Source organism: Schistocerca cancellata, chromosome 4 (genome assembly GCF_023864275.1).
Source record: "Schistocerca cancellata isolate TAMUIC-IGC-003103 chromosome 4, iqSchCanc2.1, whole genome shotgun sequence".
Lineage (NCBI taxonomy): Eukaryota > Metazoa > Arthropoda > Insecta > Orthoptera > Acrididae > Schistocerca > Schistocerca cancellata.
Window position 1 is genome coordinate 356,850,771 of NC_064629.1, and position 10,360 is coordinate 356,861,130.

Consider the following 10,360-nt stretch of genomic DNA (forward strand, 5'->3'; position numbering starts at 1 on the left):
TCGATCAGTGTAGTTGGTTCGTTTCGGTAGTGACGTCATTTTCGGTTCTTTATCGAAATATCCTATTCAGTAAGCTTCTGAGACCTGTTACGGAATGGTCCTCCCACCGATTTTACGACAATTGTACCGAGAGGTTTTGGATTTCAATGTGGCCCTGTCCATCGGTGAGCTGTGATTTACACCTATAATTTGTTATTTTACACTTATTTATCGGTTTTAGCTTCGGATTTAGTGATTGTATTACTAAAGTATCACCAGAGGACGCATCCGGTTGGAAAGTGAGTTCATAATAGACTATTTTCCTTTGTTAGAAATTTGTTTAGGTTAGGTTGTTACTGTGAGTGATTACATCCAAAAAGAAAACGTCTTCGGTCAATATTCTCTCAAAATATGTGTTACTTTAATGCAAATAATAGTTTAAAGATCATTAAATAGCAAGGCATCAGCTCTGCTTACGTATATTACATGAGTGTGAACTGACGTTACTAGTGCCTTTGTGTACTTTTTCCCACAAATGGTTTAGTTTTTAACTATCGAAACGTGTTTCCAACTTTCAAGTAACAATGGAAAGCAATTATGTGAAGCCTGATATTAGAAACCTTCCAAATTATTACGCATTTATGACTTAACGCAGCATCGTTTGGCAACGAAGTCGGCCTACGTTTCCTCCGCAATAGTACAAGAATGCAGCAACGCATACCTGTTATTTAGCGTAGCCAAGGGGAGCCGGCACGGTAGCTCAGCGTGTTCGGCCAGAGAGCCGGTTGGCCTACGTAATAAAAAAAAAATTAAAAAAAACTGAGTGGAAGGATCAACCACCGAACTTGAACAGGATGTCTTGCGACGTCCGCAACGACCAAACAGAACGATCAATAACGAACAAAAAAAAAGGGGTTAGGGCGCGGAATTGCTCCGCGTAGGGACATGGGTTCGCGCACGGATAGATCCACAAATCTTTTTTTCCCCTCTTCATATATGCAACAGGCAACGGCCTTGCCGCAGTGGATACACCGGTTCCCGTCAGATCACCGAAGTTAAGCGCTGTCGGGCGTGGCCAGCACTTGGATAGGTGACCATCCGGGCCGTCATGCGCTGTTGCCATTTTCGGGGTGCACTCAGCCCTGTGATGCCAATTGAGGAGCTACTCGACCGAATAGTAGCGGCTCCGGTCAAAGAAAACCATCATAACGACTGGGAGAGCGGTGTGCTGACCACACGCCCCTCCTATCCGCATCCTCAGATGAGGAAGACACGGCAGTCGGATGGTCCCGATGGGCCACTTGTGGCCTGACGACGGAGTGAGTGCATATATGCAACACGTTCTGAGACATTGTTATACGTGTAAGTTAAGATTTTTCTGCAGTATTACTTACATGTAAGAGCGCACTTCCTCAGTAATGATTTCGTGATTTCTGTGTTTTTAAAACACAAAATATGAAATTGTTGGAGATAAAATTTCTGTGAGTGAAACAACCGACAATGACCTTTATATTTTTCTAGTCAGAAATAATTCATCGTTTTTTTTCCCGAATATGTAGCAATTTCCAAGTATGTGGTTAGACAGCAATCTAAGAGAACAACTTAAATTACTGGAAATGTAACTAGCAGCAGTCATTTTCATAATCTTTCTTGTCACAAGTCTTTATCTGCGATCAAATCCTCAACAACAGTAGACAGAGATGAAAGATCTCTGTAATATTTTTAGACTGTAGCACCATATACGAAACATTTTCATTCGTGAACTGCAGGAGCTCTCGTAAACGCGTTTTTTCAGTTTTGTTTTTAAGACCGAAATCGTTGACATATCACAAAGGGAAATGGGCTACTTAATCATCTGGATCTCTAGGAGCGAGTTATAACCACATTCTGTTTATCTTCTTATTCTTTGAAACTCTCAATCAATTTTTAGGGTCTTTTTATAGATGTATCAGTGCAATGTGGTACTACACACTATTCCTAACTCATTTTCCGAAACGTAAAATCCAAAACACGATGTCAGTGTGAATGATAATAAGATGACATATGCGGAATTTACGACAATCTGCAGAATACAGTCAAAAACGCTATCGTTATTATGCATTCATGGAAACATGCGGTCAGGGAAACTGTAAAAATTTCTATGCATTTCAGCTGATAATCATTTTCGTCCGATATTTCCGCTGGTATTTTAGCAACACTTCGTACTGGGAAAATGCAAGTTCGGTACTGCGAAGAATAGCGCGCCTGTGTTGTCTGCTAGCCGCTTTGCCTTCGTGGCGCTGGATGCGCTGCAGTGAGCATGAGCGGATGTGCGGCCGCTTGCTTTTGATTGGCTTGCGCGACGCGAACCGACAACAGCGCTTCGGTTCTCTAGACCCGAACGGTATCGCTACCGAAATGCATACTGAATGAAGATGGGACTCTAGTTCGAGTACTAGACCGTTCGGTGTTCTTGAGTACCGAAACGATCGGCACAATGGAGGAAAGATACAGAATAGGGACCCAGGGGCCCTATTCTGTATCGTTCATACCGATCGGTGTAGTAGGTTAGTCTCGATAGTGACGTCATTTTCGGTTCTTTATCGAAATATCCTATTCAGTAAGCTTCTGAGACTTGTTACCGAACGGTCCTCCCACCGAGTTTACCACAATTGTACCGAGAGGTCTTGGATTTCGGTGTGGCCCTGTCGATTGGTGAGCTGTGGTTTATGTACACCTATACTTTGGAAAGTGAGTTCATAATAGACTATTTTCCTTTGTTAGAAATTTCGTTAGGTTAGGTTGTTACTGTGAATGATTACATAAAAAAAAACGTTTTCGGTCAATATTCTCTCAAAATACGTCTTAGTTTTATGCAAATAGGAGTTTAAAGATCATTAAATATGAAGACAGCGGCTCTGCTTGCGTATATTATATGAGTGTGAACTGACGTTACTAGTGCCTTTGTGTATTTTTTTCCACAAATGGTTTAGTTAGTAACCATCGAAATGTGTTTGCAACTTTCAAGCAACAATGGAAAGCAATTACGTGAAGCCTGATATTGGAAACCTTCCAAACGATCATGCATTTATGACTTACGGAGCACCATTTGGCAACGAAGCCAACCTACGTTCCTCTACACAATACTACAACAAATGAACACCGCGTTGCATTTGTTTGGCGTGGCCAAGCGGTTAGTGCGCGGGAATGCGATGATAAAAGTCATGGGTGAACGCAAAATTTTTTTTTCCTCTTCATATATGCAACACGTTCTGAGACATTGTTATTCGTGTAAGTTAAGATTTTTCTGCAATATTCGTTATTAGTTACATGTAAGAGCGCACTTCCTCAGTAATCATTTCGATATATCTGTGTGTTTAAAATACAAAATATGAAATTGTTGTAGATGAAACGGCTTTGAGTGAAACAACCGACAATGAACTTTATATTTTTTCTTGTCAGAAATAATTCACCATTTTTTCCGAATATGTAGCGATTTCCGAGTATGCTGTTAGATAGGAATCTACGAGCACAACTTAAATTACTGGGAATGTAACTAGCAGCAGTAATCTTCATAATCTTGCTTGTCACAAATATTTTCTACGATCGAATCCTCAACCACAGTAGAAAGAGATGAAAGGTCTGCCGTAATATTTTTAGACTGTGGCACCATATTAGAAACATTTTCATTAATGAGTTGCATGTTATAAACTTCGATGAACTGCAGGAGAACACGAAAATGCGTTTTTTTTTCAATTTTGTTTTTAAGACCCAAATCGTTCACGCATCATATAGGGAAGTCGGCTGCTTAATAATTTGGATCTCTAGGAGCGTGTTATAACCACATTCTGTTAATCTTCTTATTGGTTAAAAATAGTTCAAATGGCTCTGAGCACTATGCGACTTAACTTCTGAGGTCATCAGTCGCCTAGAACTTAGAACTAATTAAACCTAACTAACCTAAGGACATCACACACATCGATGCCCGAGACAGGATTCGAACCTGCGACCGTAGCGGTCGCTCGGCTCCAGACTGTAGCGCCTATAACCGCTTCTTATTCTTTGAAACTCTCAGAATCAATTTTTCAGGTGTTTTCATAGATGTATTAGTACAATGTGGTACTACACACTATTCCTAACTGATTTTCCGAAACGTAAAATCCAAAACATGATGTCAGTGTGAATGAGAATAAGACAACATAATGCGGCATTTACGACAATCTGCAGAACACAGTCAAATACGCTATCGTTATTACGCATGCATGGAAACATGTGGTCAAAGAAACCGTAAAAATTTTTATGCATTTCAGGTGAGAATCATGGAAATGGATATACTGCACGAACGAGGGAAATTTTCCTATCAGAGCCCTGAAATCGCGGAGGGCGGTGGGGGTGGGGGAGGTTACGGTCTTTCCTCCACTGAACACATACACCAGCTGCTCTGTCTGTATCGTCCCTGATTCTAACATTAGAATGCACGAAGTCTTGTGACCATCCGTCCGTTTGCAAAAAATCTCTGAGTCTATTAAATGGCTTCCTCCACCCACTTTTCGTGAAATGGCAGCCTTTGCGATGGACTGCCGTCTGGCCCATGTAAAATGTACGTTGGAACCAGCGCCCTTTTGTCCGACCCTAAGCGGAAGGAGGAGAGGGCTTCGGCCAGAAGTCCCTCTGCAGGTACAATCCACTGAGCCCTGCTTCCCAGAATCACTCACACAGCCCGATCACTGCACTCAGCATTTATGGCCCCCAATACATCTCTTTCCCTGTCGTCTGTCACCTCCACTTTGGCCCCTCGGGTACAAGTGTACAAGTTCTATACAGGTTACACATGCAGTTTTAAAAACGTTCTGCCCACAGATTCCTCATGTAAAGAAGTCATGAAACGCACATACCAAATGTAGTAGTGGTGAACACCGAGATCATGACCTAAAATATAAACGTTAATCTGACTGACAATATCGTTAAAATAAGAGAGTAGCGTGCCACCTCTCAAAGATTCATTCACAAACTTTGAAAGATAGCTCAGGATTGTTTTCTGTAGGTTTTCTCATTAGGAATCTTTGCCCAGGTCAGGCATTTACAGGCCACAGTTCCTTCTACACCCTCAGTTACCTCTGTGACGGAATTGTTCTTAGAAACCCTGAACAGCTGTACTGTTTGGTGTAAAATGGTACGTGTGTTGTCTCCTTACTGAAACCAATACCCTAGACTCGTGGATACAGATAAATGCCCAATTATCTCTTACTTTCCAGGCAAGAACTCCGATAGTCGTAGGACTCTACCCTATTTACTGTACATAGGGTAGAGTCTTATTAGTATCGCAGTATTAACAGAAACTTAGTATCGGAGTATTTAATAAAACTTAAAAACGAGAGATTATTGTACTATACTTTGTAAGGTACGGGATATAAAAGTAAATAACGATTAGGAGGATCTGTCTGAAGCGCCTGCTGCATGAATATAACAAATAGAACAAATTGTTTTATAACAGGCTAATTTAGATCAAAATTTCCCAGTATCTCGATAAAGATCTCTGATAATCATCTTAACGTTTATCGGTTGAATTTGTTCGGTGACCAGTGCTATTACAAAAATCCAGGACGCTTCTACAACGTCCGATAATGATCCTATAGGGCATCTGGGGCGTCTGTTTCCTAGCATGTTTACAATGGAGCACAGAAGTGACGTCTGCCCAGTTGACAAGAAGAACAGAATCGGCGACCGCTGTGGGGCGGGCACAGGGAAGAATCGTCATTTTGCCACCATCCACTTCATGAGCCCTCACCTCCCACTATTCTACGGGACCATCTGCTTCATTGATCTAGCATCAGCTCTGCTGGGCCAAGGGTCGAACTGATGCCCTTCTAGTCACCAACCCGCTCTAAGTTGATGATTAGAATGATTACACATTATCTGCGCATCCAGGTATGCTGGCAACTGATGCGATATGTACAGGAATCGTATCAACCCGTTTCGCATCAACTACGGCCTGTAGCTGCCGCACTGAAGCGCCGAAACTGGTTGCAAATAATAAAATAAAATCATAAGGACGACTGCAGGTGATTTATTTTCTCACAACTCTTATTCGAGGTCATCGACGGATCAGAATCAAATACCTCAGCGAACATATGGACGTCTCTGTCTGTAGTGCTGACACTCTCGTCCACCAGTCGTCGCCAACAGAAGACCATAAAGAACGACGAAGGACAATACGTGCGGAATTGCTTACACGCTACGAGACTGATTGTGTCGAACATCGTCACAAGCGGTGAAACATTGGTTCATCAGAATGAACCAGAAACGGATCATCAGTCCATGAAGTGAAATGGTACCACACCATCTCTCCTCCGAAGTAAAATTCAAAGCTACACCTTCAGCCGGTAAAGTAATGGCGACAGTCTTCTGGGACTCTGAAGGGGTTATTCCGTTTGATACCCTCCCTAATGTGCAACGATCAACTCGGAAGTGTGTTGTTCTACGCTCAGGAAACTGAAGAAACGACATGAGCATGTACGTCTCCACAAAAATTCAAACGAACATCTCCTTCTCCATGACAATGCGAAGCCTCACACAAGTCTGCCACCTGAAAGGAGCTCACAAAACGGCACTGGCCTCATTTTCCTCGCTCACCGTGCAGTCAGGGTTTTGCACCATTCGACTTCTATCCGTTGGCCCAATGGAGGATGCACTTTGCGGGAAGCAGTACGCAGATGGTGGGGTAAGTTATCGATGCAGCAAGACGTTGGCCGTGGCGTCGACCAGTAGAGAGGTACCATGCGCGCATACAGGCCCTCCCTGTAAGGTGGCGTAAGGCCGTCCCATTAAACGGACATTACGTTGAAAAATAGGGTTTTGTAGCCCAAAAAGTGAGGAATAATATAGTGAATTGGAATCCTGTATAAAACCAACCTGCTTTCAGAAAAAACATGTGTTGCATTACCTATTGAACGCTCCTCGTTGGTATTTCTGCGCCCAGCCAATGCAACGGAAGCCAGCGACACGACGTCTTCGTAGGGCGAGACTCCCCGGTGGCAACATCTGAAGATGCTTGTAGGCCGAGCAGCCGTATTCTGTGTCGTTAGTTTCATGCAGAATTGATACCATGATAGAATACGTTTGGCAAATAAGTGACTGTCGATCTACTTCCTTGTTTGGTTCACAATGGTTCTGGTAAATTTACTCTATATTTTCTTGTCATTTAGGTTTAACATTCTGAATTATTCTCAGTTAAGGGATGACATGCAGCTAGCAAATTTATAGTATTGAGCCCAGGAAGTTAGTTTCCCCAGGAGCGTTAGCCTACTTCACCATTTACGTTGCGAATTCTTTCTTTTGGCTATCTTTAGAAGAATAAGTCATCACTCTTTAACACATTTGTATTCTAGGTTAGCGATAAAGTTTTCGACCTTCAAGCGGAATACTGCGTAAATTTTAGGTTTTACTCTTACTGGAGACAAAATTTTACCTCTTCAGTGAAAGAGCAACTAGCAGGCAGACCGAAAATCATTAAAGAGATCATAAATTTTCTCGCTACCTTGATTCTGTAGCCTTCGGATCTAAAGGTGACAAGCTTTCAGAATTGCACACTTGTTATTTCCTGATTTTTCTGCTTTTGCCACTTGTATTGATTTTATGGGTAGCACTCAATGACTTGTTAACTGAATTTCATTATGTATCCGTCACTATTGCTGCAGTCACATAATTTCGTGGAAATGCTTCCCGTAACGATACCTCAGTATCTCTGTGGACTGCAAGCAGACGCAGACCGTTTCGAAGCTGGAGGCGCGTATTATCTTGCTAATTCGTGAAAATTTGGGATATTTTGTTTTACTGAAAAAGATAGTTTTGAAACGTTATCAAGATAGGTTGTAATTCATTTGCATTAATATAGTAAGTGGTAAATAGCACCTATATAGTCTGACAATGTTCGGATAGTTTTTGGACTTCACGTGTGTGTGTGTGTGTGTGTGTGTGTGTGTGTGTTTGTTTGTTTGTGCCTGTATGTGTGTACAGTATGTTGGCAACACTTCGTTTTCTTTCATGTTATGCTGTGTTAATAGTGAGTAAAGCTGTGCAGCCGAGAGGTTCTAGGCGCTTCAGTCTGAAACCGCGATCAAATGATACTACACACTTCAGTCCGGATCCGCGCTACTGCTACGGTCGCAGGTTCGAATCCTGCCTGGGGCATGGATGTGTGTGATGTCCTTAGGTTAGTTTGGTTTAGATAGTTCTAAGTTCAATGGGATTGATGACCTCAGATGTTAAGTCCCATAGTGCTCAGAGCGATTTGAACCATTTAATTTTGTTAAGTTCCATATTACATACAGCCATTTGAACCATTTGAAAGCTGTGCAGTTGAGCACAAGCATGAGGCGAGGGGTCTCGCTAGTATTGTCAGCGACTGTACATTGAGAAACAGATTATTAGGATGATGGTGGGCAGCCTGGTGAGTAGGCCTTTTGTTTTTATGAATGCTTCTGGATTTACAATGGGCTTGCCGCCCTTCTGACAGCCGTGTACCGCAAGTCTCTAGAGTAACGGAAGGTTCCAAATGATTGGAAAAGAGCACAGGTAGTTCCAGTTTTCAAGAAGGGTCGTCGAGCAGATGCGCAGAACTATAGGCCCATATCTCTTGTAGAATTTCAGAATATCTTTCTGCTCGCGTATCATGTCATTTCTGGAAACCCAGAATCTTCTCTGTAGGAATCAACATGGATTCCGGAAACAGCGATCGTGTGAGACCAAACTCGCTTTATTTGTTCATGAGGCCCAGAAAATATTAGATACAGGCTCAAGGTAGATGCCATTTTCCTTGACTTCCGGAAGGCGTTCGATACAGTTCCGAACTGTCGCCTGATAAACAAAGTAAGAGCCTACGGAATATCAGACCAGCTGTGAGACTGGACTGAAGAGTTTTTAGTAAACAGAACGCAGCATGTTGTTATCAATGGAGAGACGTCTACAGACGTTAAAGTAACCTCTGACGTGCCACAGGGGAGTGTTATGGGACCACTGCTTTTCACAATATATATAAATGGCCTAGCAGATAGTGTCGGAAGTTCTATGCGGCTTTTCGCGGATGGTGCTGTAGTATACAGAGAAGTTGCAGCATTAGAAAATTGCAGCGAAATGCAGGAAGATCTGCAGCGGATAGGCACTTGGTGCGAGGAGTGGCAACTGACCCTTAACATAGACAAATGTAATGTATTGCGAATACATAGAAAGAAGGATCCTTTATTGTATGATTATATGATAGCGGAACAAACACTGGTAGCAGTTACTTCTGTAAAATATCTGGGAGTATGCGTACAGAACGATTTGAAGTGGAATGATCATATAAAATTAATTGTTGGTAAGGCGGGTGCCAGGCTGAGATTCATTGGGAGAGTCCTTAGAAAATGTAGTCCATCAACAAAGGAGGTGGCTTACAAAACACTCGTTCGACCTATACTTGAGTATTGCTTATCATTGTGGGATCCGTACCAGGTCGGGTTGACAGAGGAGATAGAGAAGATCCAAAGAGGAGCGGCGCGTTTCGGCACAGGGTTATTTGGCAAGCGTGATAGCGTTACGGAGATGTTTAGCAAACTCAAGTGACAAAAAAATGGTTCAAATGGCTCTGAGCACTATGGGACTCAACATCTTAGGTCATAAGTCCCCTAAAACGTAGAACTACTTAAACCTAACTAACCTAAGGACATCACACACACCCATGCCCGAGGCAGGATTCGAACCTGCGACCGTAGCAGTCCCGCGGTTCCGGACTGCAACGCCAACACCGCTAGACCACCGCGGCCGGCCCTCAAGTGACAGACTCTGCAAGAGAGACGCTCTGCGCCGCGGTGTAGATTGCTGTCCAGGTTCCGAGAGGATGCGTTTCTGGATAAGGTATCGAATATATTGCTTCCCCCTACTTATACCTCCCAAGGAGTTCACGAATGTAAAATTAGAGAGACTCGAGCGTGCACGGAGGCTTTCGAGCGGTCGTTCTTCCCGCAAACCATACGCGACTGGAACAGGAAAGGGAGGTAATGACAGGGTCACGTAAAGTGCCCTCCGCCACACACCGTTGGGTGGCTTGCGGAGTATAAATGTAGATGTTGATGTAGACAATCGATAATATGTGCCGTTAAAAGGGAGCTCACTCCATAATATGGCTGATGGCTGTAGGCGTGGACGGTGAGCTCCCTGGGCCGGATGCAGCAAGACTTGGAGAGTAAGCCGAATGGTCTGCACAATACGCCGGCCACATTGCATCTGTCTACTTCAGTAGACGGAACTGTTGCGAGAAATCCAGTGCGCGCTTTCCCAGAATTGAATGGTATCACGATTTTCGCAGTCTGAGTTTTAAATGTTCTGATTAGCTGCTCCATTTCAGAACTTTGCGGTGAGTGGAACT

At 43.1% G+C, this 10,360-nt stretch overlaps 1 pseudogene; it reads left to right on the forward strand.

Annotated features, from left to right (window-relative positions):
• Positions 1–983: 983 nt before the first annotated feature.
• LOC126185523 (5S ribosomal RNA) lies at positions 984–1,101 on the forward strand (annotated as a pseudogene).
• The last annotated feature ends 9,259 nt before the right edge of the window (positions 1,102–10,360 follow it).